This window comes from Dermochelys coriacea, chromosome 7 (assembly GCF_009764565.3).
Source record: "Dermochelys coriacea isolate rDerCor1 chromosome 7, rDerCor1.pri.v4, whole genome shotgun sequence".
NCBI lineage: Eukaryota > Metazoa > Chordata > Testudines > Dermochelyidae > Dermochelys > Dermochelys coriacea.
This window is the reverse complement of record NC_050074.1, coordinates 15,352,256-15,359,086: the sequence shown is the minus strand read 5'-3', so window position 1 is coordinate 15,359,086 and position 6,831 is coordinate 15,352,256.

The following is a 6,831-nucleotide window of genomic DNA, read 5'->3' as shown; positions in this document are numbered from 1 at the left end:
CGCCCCGTCTAGCCAAGTGTAGTGCAGCCCCTGTCCCCACATAGCCTAGTGGGGCTGTCAGTCTATTCCTTGTGCCCAGGAGTCTGAAAACCCTTTTCTCACTGCCAAGTCTATCAGGGGGTTGGTAGGGGAACCCAGGCCCACCCACTCCATGGGGTTCTAGCTCAGAGACCTCAAGCTAGATAAATAGGATTAGGGTTCTTTGACTCTGACAGTACCCTGAACTTCTTCCTGCTTTCTCCTGGGTCTCAGGGGACTAAGACTAAAACAAATTTTAAACAAGTTCTTTGGATGGTGGAGGGAGAGAAAGGACTTCCTGTTTTGGTAAGTCTCTGATTTCTTGGAGGGTAGTGGGTTATTATGCAGAGTCTTTGTTACCTGGTGTTTCTCCAGGATAGTACCGCAATCCATAAAAAGGTAACATAAGTGTCAAAATGCTGGTGATTAAAGAAAGTACATTGAACTAGTTGGTAGCAGCTGAAGGTTGAAATGGTAGTTGTGGATTATGTAACTGAGAAGCTTACAGGTTAGAGTGCATGCATGTATGTTGAGAGGGTAAAAGGGAGAGAACATTTAGGGTACATCTGCACTACAATAAAAGACATATGGCATGGCTGCAGCTGCTCCTTTCTGATTTCTTCCTCTTCTCCCTAACATCCCATCTGGTCATTTCCAGGTGAAAGAGGTCAAGATGCATGCAACAGTGTGGGATAGCTCATTGACATGACTTTCCCACCCCTCAGTAACTCTACATCTTATTGGGAGCCGGTGCAGCTTACCTTACTCCCTCATGCTCCGTTCACTAGGCTGACCATCTTCAGGATTGATTGGCTTTGTATGCAGGCAGCCTGCACAGCACTTGGGAGCCTTGCTCATCCCATACTGATACTTCAGGTCTTAACAGGCCAGATTGTGTGTAAATGTTCTTGCCCACTATCCTCTGACACACACAACCCCTGCTTATTTTACATTATTGTTAGACAGTGGCTTCTCAAGCAAGAATGATGCCATAACATGTTTGAGGCTAGTTGGTTACCCTGCAACAGTTGTCACAATAATGGGCTTTGGCCCTTCAGACCATGAGTGGCATGGACACGTTCCAGGTGGCCAACAGATCTTTCCTACTGGCCTGAAAAAATGTCCTTATTGAAACTGGATGACTTTGCTTGAGTTTCATTGCCCTCTCCTAAGCAGCCCTGTGCATCTTCATTGTCTCTGCCTCTTTCTTGAGCCCATGGGATAGTCCATGTAAACTCTTATGCACTGGCGGCTGAGCAGCCTATTCCCCCCCCCACACACACTTTTGTTCCTCTGCATTTTCTCACAACAGCTTCCTGTGTCCCCTCCTTCCACTCTTGACTTCACACTCTTTAATACTACCTTGAGAATTGGAATAGCTTCCCTTTCTTTTCTCAAACAAGCACCAAAACATTTCCTCATATTGCTTCAAATATAGCCAGTTGGGTACAGGGTGATTTTTTCAGTGCATTGGCAATTCTGAAAAACTGTGGGGGGGGGGGGGGAGAGGGCATTTGGGTTGAACCAAAACTGTTTTTGATTTGCCTACAACTGTGAAAGTAAAAAAAAATTTTTTGATTTCAAACATTTTTAATTTTTTTTATTATGTTAAAGTTAAAGGAAATTTTGAATCAGTTGTTTTGAACTGGAAAAAAAATCAATGTCAAACTAAAACATTTTAATTTGGGGGGATTCCCCCCCCACCAAAACTATTCGGCAAAACCAACACAGAGTCATGAAATGTTTTGGTGTTGCTGAATTTGCATTTTTGCAAAAGGGAATGGGGCAGAAGCTTCATAAAATTTGTTTTGCCCCTCCCACCTCTGCTGCTGCAATGATTGGCTCAGTATAAGAACCTTAATGGACTAAAATCCTCTTCTAAGACTACCTTCACTGATCTCATCACTTGTATATCTCACGACAGATTTTCAGGCTTGAAATTCATAGATTCCAAGGCCAGAAGGGACCACTATGATAATCTAATCTGACCTCCTGTATAACATAGGCCATGGAATTTCCCCAAAATAATTTCTAGATCATATCTTTTAGAGGAAAAAAAAAAATCTAATCTTGATTTAGAAATAGTCAGTGATGGAGAATCCGCCATGGCCCCTGGTAAATTGTCCCAATTTTACATTACTTTCACTGTTATACACCTTATTTTCAGTCTGAATTTATCTAGCTTCAGCCATTGGCTTGTCACACCTTTCTTGGCTAGACTGTAGAGCCCATTATTGAATATTTGTTCTCCATGTAGGTACTTAGACTGCAATCAAATCATCCCCTTAACTTTAAGCTGCATAGATAGACTCAGAGCTAAATCACTGTAAGGCATGTTTTTTAATCCTTTAATAATTTTTGTGGCTCTTCTCTAAGCCCTTTCTAATTTATCAACGTCCTTCTTGAATTGTGTGCACCAGAATTGGACACCGTATTGCAGCAGCAGTCACACTAGTGCAAAATACAGAGGTAAAATAACCTCTCTACTCCTACTTGTCCTCTGTGTATGCATCCCAGGATCGCATTAGCCCTTTTGGCCACAGTTGGAGTTCATATTCATCTGATTATCCACAATCCCCAAATCTTTGTCAGAGTAACTGCTTTCCATCAGGTAAGCAGGGCCTACATTCTTTGTTCCTTGGTGTGTACATTTATGTTTAGCTATATTAAAACATACATTGTTTGCTTGCCCCCTGTTTATCAAGTGATCTAGATTGCTCTGTTTCAGTGACCTGTCTTCATTATTTATCACTCCCACAATTTGTGTCATCGGCATACTTTGAGTGATTTATGTTTTTTCCAGATCATTAATAAAAATGTTAAATTGCATAGTGCCAAGAACTGATTCACTAGAATCATACGCATGATATGCATCATATCTGAGTTACCTCTCCAGGGAGACCATCTTACATTCTTATGTCCTGTAAGGCAATGTGTATATTTTTATGACACTAAGGAAAGAAAACAGCTATATTCAGTTTTCAGAGAGGGAATATCTTAATTTTTTTTTGTGAATTCTCGTGTTCCATTTTCATCCATCATCGTATTTGTTGTTTGTGCTATAGGCAGAAACTGCCACCACTTCATACAGTGCCCATTTGTTCATGAACGCTGACCTGGCAAGGCTTTCTTATTTGTAAATCAGGTAACTTCAGCAGCCAGAGTGCTCGAATGATTTTAATTTCTGCGAAAGAAACCGCAAAATAACTTGTTTTACTGCAGCAAGGTTCTTGCATGCTTTGAATTTGCAAAGCTTTTGTGGCAGTTTCTCACCAATCATTATTGCTTTCTCCTTCACTTTGACATGATACATGCTAGGCTTTGTGCAAAGGGCTCAATATCCAACTCAATGCCAAACTTGAAGCTATCAATCAAGTATCTTGTGATCCTGACAGTGTTTAGTGACTTCTTTTCAAACTGCATGCAGGATGAATTAGCACCACATGAACAAATAATACACAACATTGATCTCTTAAAGATGACATGGAATATATTTATTACTATCAACAGCGCGTGTAAAATAGATACAAGATGATTACAACTGAGAGACTTGGCCAGTAAGCTGTTTTTTTTTGTTTGTTTGTTCTTACAGCAAGCTTGCCTTGAGAGATGCAATTTTTCATAGAATCATTGAAGATTAGGGTTGGAAGAGACCTCAAGAGGTCATCTAGTGCAACCCCAACAAAATCATCCCAGCCATGGCTACATCAAGCCTGGCCTTAAAAACCTCTAAGGATGGAGGTTCCACCACTTCCCTATGTAATCCATTCCAGTGCTTCACCACCCTCCTAGTGAAATAGTGTTTCCTAATATCCAACCTAGACCTCCCCCACTGCAACTTGAGACTATTGCTCTTTGTTCTGTCATCTGCCACCACTGAGTACAGCCAACTCCATCCTCTTTGGAATTCTCCTTCAGGTAGTTGAAGGCTGCTAACAAATCCCCCCTCACTCCTCTTCTGCAGACTAAATAAGCCCAGTTCTCTCAGCCTTGCCTCAAAAGTCATGTGCCCCAACCCCCTAATAATTTGTTGCCCTCTGCTGGACTCTCTCCAATTTGTCCACATCCTTTCTGTCGTGGGGGGCCCAAAAGTGGGTGCAATATTCCAGATCTGGCCACACCAGTTCCAAATAGAGGGGAATAATCATTTCCCTTGATCTGTTGGTAATGCTCCTACTAATGCAGCCCAATATGCCATTAGCCTTCTTGGCAACAAGGGCACACTGTTGACTCATATCCAGCTTCTCGTCCCCACTGTTATCCCCAGGACCTTTTCTGCAGAACTGCTGCTTAGCCAGTTCATCCCCAGCCTGTAGCAGTGCATGGGATTCTTCCATCCTAAGTGCAGGACTTGGCCCTTGTCCGTGTTGAACCCCCATCAGATTTCTTTTGGCACAATCCTCCAATTTGTCTAGGTCACTCTGGACCCTATTCCTACCCTCCATTTTATCTACCTCTCCCCCCAGCTTAGTGTCATCCGTGAACTTGCTGAGAGTGCAATCCATCCCATTATCCACATCATTAATGAAGATGTTGAACAAAATTATCCCCAGGATCGACCCCTGGTGCACTCTGCTTGATACCAGCTGTCAATTAGCCATTGATCACTACCCATTAAGCCTGACAATCTAGGAAGCTTTCTATCCACCTTATATAGTCAATTCATCCAATCCATACCTTTTTAATTTGCTGGCAAGAATACTGTGGGAGACCGTATCAAAAGCTTTGCTAAAGTCAAGGTATAATCACATCCACTGCTTTCCCCATATCCACAGAGCCAGTTAATCTCAGAGAAGGTAATCAGGTTGGTCAGGCATGACTTGCCCTTGGTGAACCCATGTTGACTGTTCCTGATCACCTTCCTCTCCAAGTGCTTCAAAATGGATTCCTTGACGACCTGCTCCATGATTTGTCCAGGGACTGAGGTGAGGCTGACTGGTCTATAGTTCCCTAGATTCTCCTTCTTCCCCTTTTTAAAGATGGGCACTACATTTGCCTTTTTCCAATTGTCGGGGACCTCCCCCGATCACCACGCTTTCAAAGATAATGGCCAATGGCTCTGCAATCACATCAGCCAACTCCCTCCACACCCTTGGATTCATTGCATCCGGCCACATGGACATGTGCATGTCCAGCTTTTTTAAATAGTCCTTAGCCAGTTCTTTCACCACTGAGGACTGTTCATCTCCTCCCCATACTGTGCTGCCTAGTGCAGTCATCTTTGAGCGGACCTTGTCTGTGAAGACTGAGGCAAAAAAACAACAAAACCAAAAACAAAAACACAGCATTGAGTACTTGGCTTTTTCCCCCACATCTGTCACTAGGTTGCCTCCCCCATTCAGTAAGGGTCCCACACTTTCCCTGACCTTCTTCTTATTGATATCATACCTGTAAAAACCCTTCGTTACCCTTCACATCCTTGTTAGCTGGAACTCCAATTTTGATTTGGCCTTCCTGATTACACCGCTGCATGATCAAGCCATATATTTATACTCCTCCCTAGTCATTTGTCCAAATTTCCACTTCTTGTAAGCTTCCTTTTTGTGTTTAAGCTCACCGAAGATTTCTCCATTAAGCCAAGCTGGTCACCTGCTAGTCTTTCTGCACATTGGGATGGTTTGCTCCTGCGCCTTCAATAAGGTTTCTTTAAAATACAGCCAGCTCTCCTGGACTCCTTTCCCTCTCATATTAGCATCCCAGGGGATCCTGCCCATCAGTTCCCTGAGGTAGTCTACATCTGCTTTTCTGAAGTCCAGGGTCCATATTCTGCTGCTCTCCTTTCTTCCTTCTGTCAGGATCCTGAACTCTACCATCTCATGGTCACTGCTGCCCAGGTTGCTACCTACTTCTATTTCCCCTACCAATTCTTCCCTGTTTGTGAGCAGCAGGTCAAGAGGAGCAGGACCTCCACTTGGTTCCTGCAGCACTTGCACCAGGAAGTTGCCCCCAACACTCTCCAAAAATTTCCTGGATTGTCTATGCGCTGCTGTATTGCTCTCCCAGCAGATGTCAGGGTGATTGAAGTCCCCCATGAGAACCAGGGCCTGTGATCTGGAAACCTGTTAGTTGTCTGAAGAAAGCCTCATCTACCTCATCCTCCTGGTCTGGTGGTCTATAGCAGACACCCACCATGACATCACCCTTGTTGCTCTCACCTCTAAACTTAACCCAAAGACTCAACAGGTTTTCTCTAGTTTCACACTGGAGCTCTGAGCAATCATACTGGTCTCTTACACACAGTGCAACTCCAACTTTTCTCCCTCGCCTGTCCTTCCTGAATGGTTTATACCCATCCATGACAGTGCTCCAGTCATGTGAGTTACCTGATCAAGTCTCAGTTATTCCAATCACATCATAGTTCCTTGACTGTGCCAGGACTGCCAATTATTTCTGCTTGTTTCCCAGGCTTCGTGTACAGCTAACTAAGATAACTAACTGATAGCCCTTCTTTCTCAGTATGAATCAGGAGGCCTCCCCTGTTGCACTCTCCTCGTGTTTTCTCCTGGTATCCCACTTACCTCAGAGCTTAGGTCACCATCCCGCAGAGAACCTAGCTTAGAGCACAGGCAGGCTTACTAACCTCGTGAGGTGGGAAGATGCTCTTCCTTCTCTTCGTTAGGTGGATCCCATCTCTTCTTAGCAATCTTCCTTCCTGGAGGAACATCCCATGGTTGAAGAATCCAAAGCCCACTCTCCAACACTGCTTGCACAACCACGCATTCACCTTCACAATCTGATGGTCCGTACCTGGGCCTTTTCCTTCAACAGGGAGGATGGACAAGAACATGACTTGCGCCTCAAACTTCTTTATCC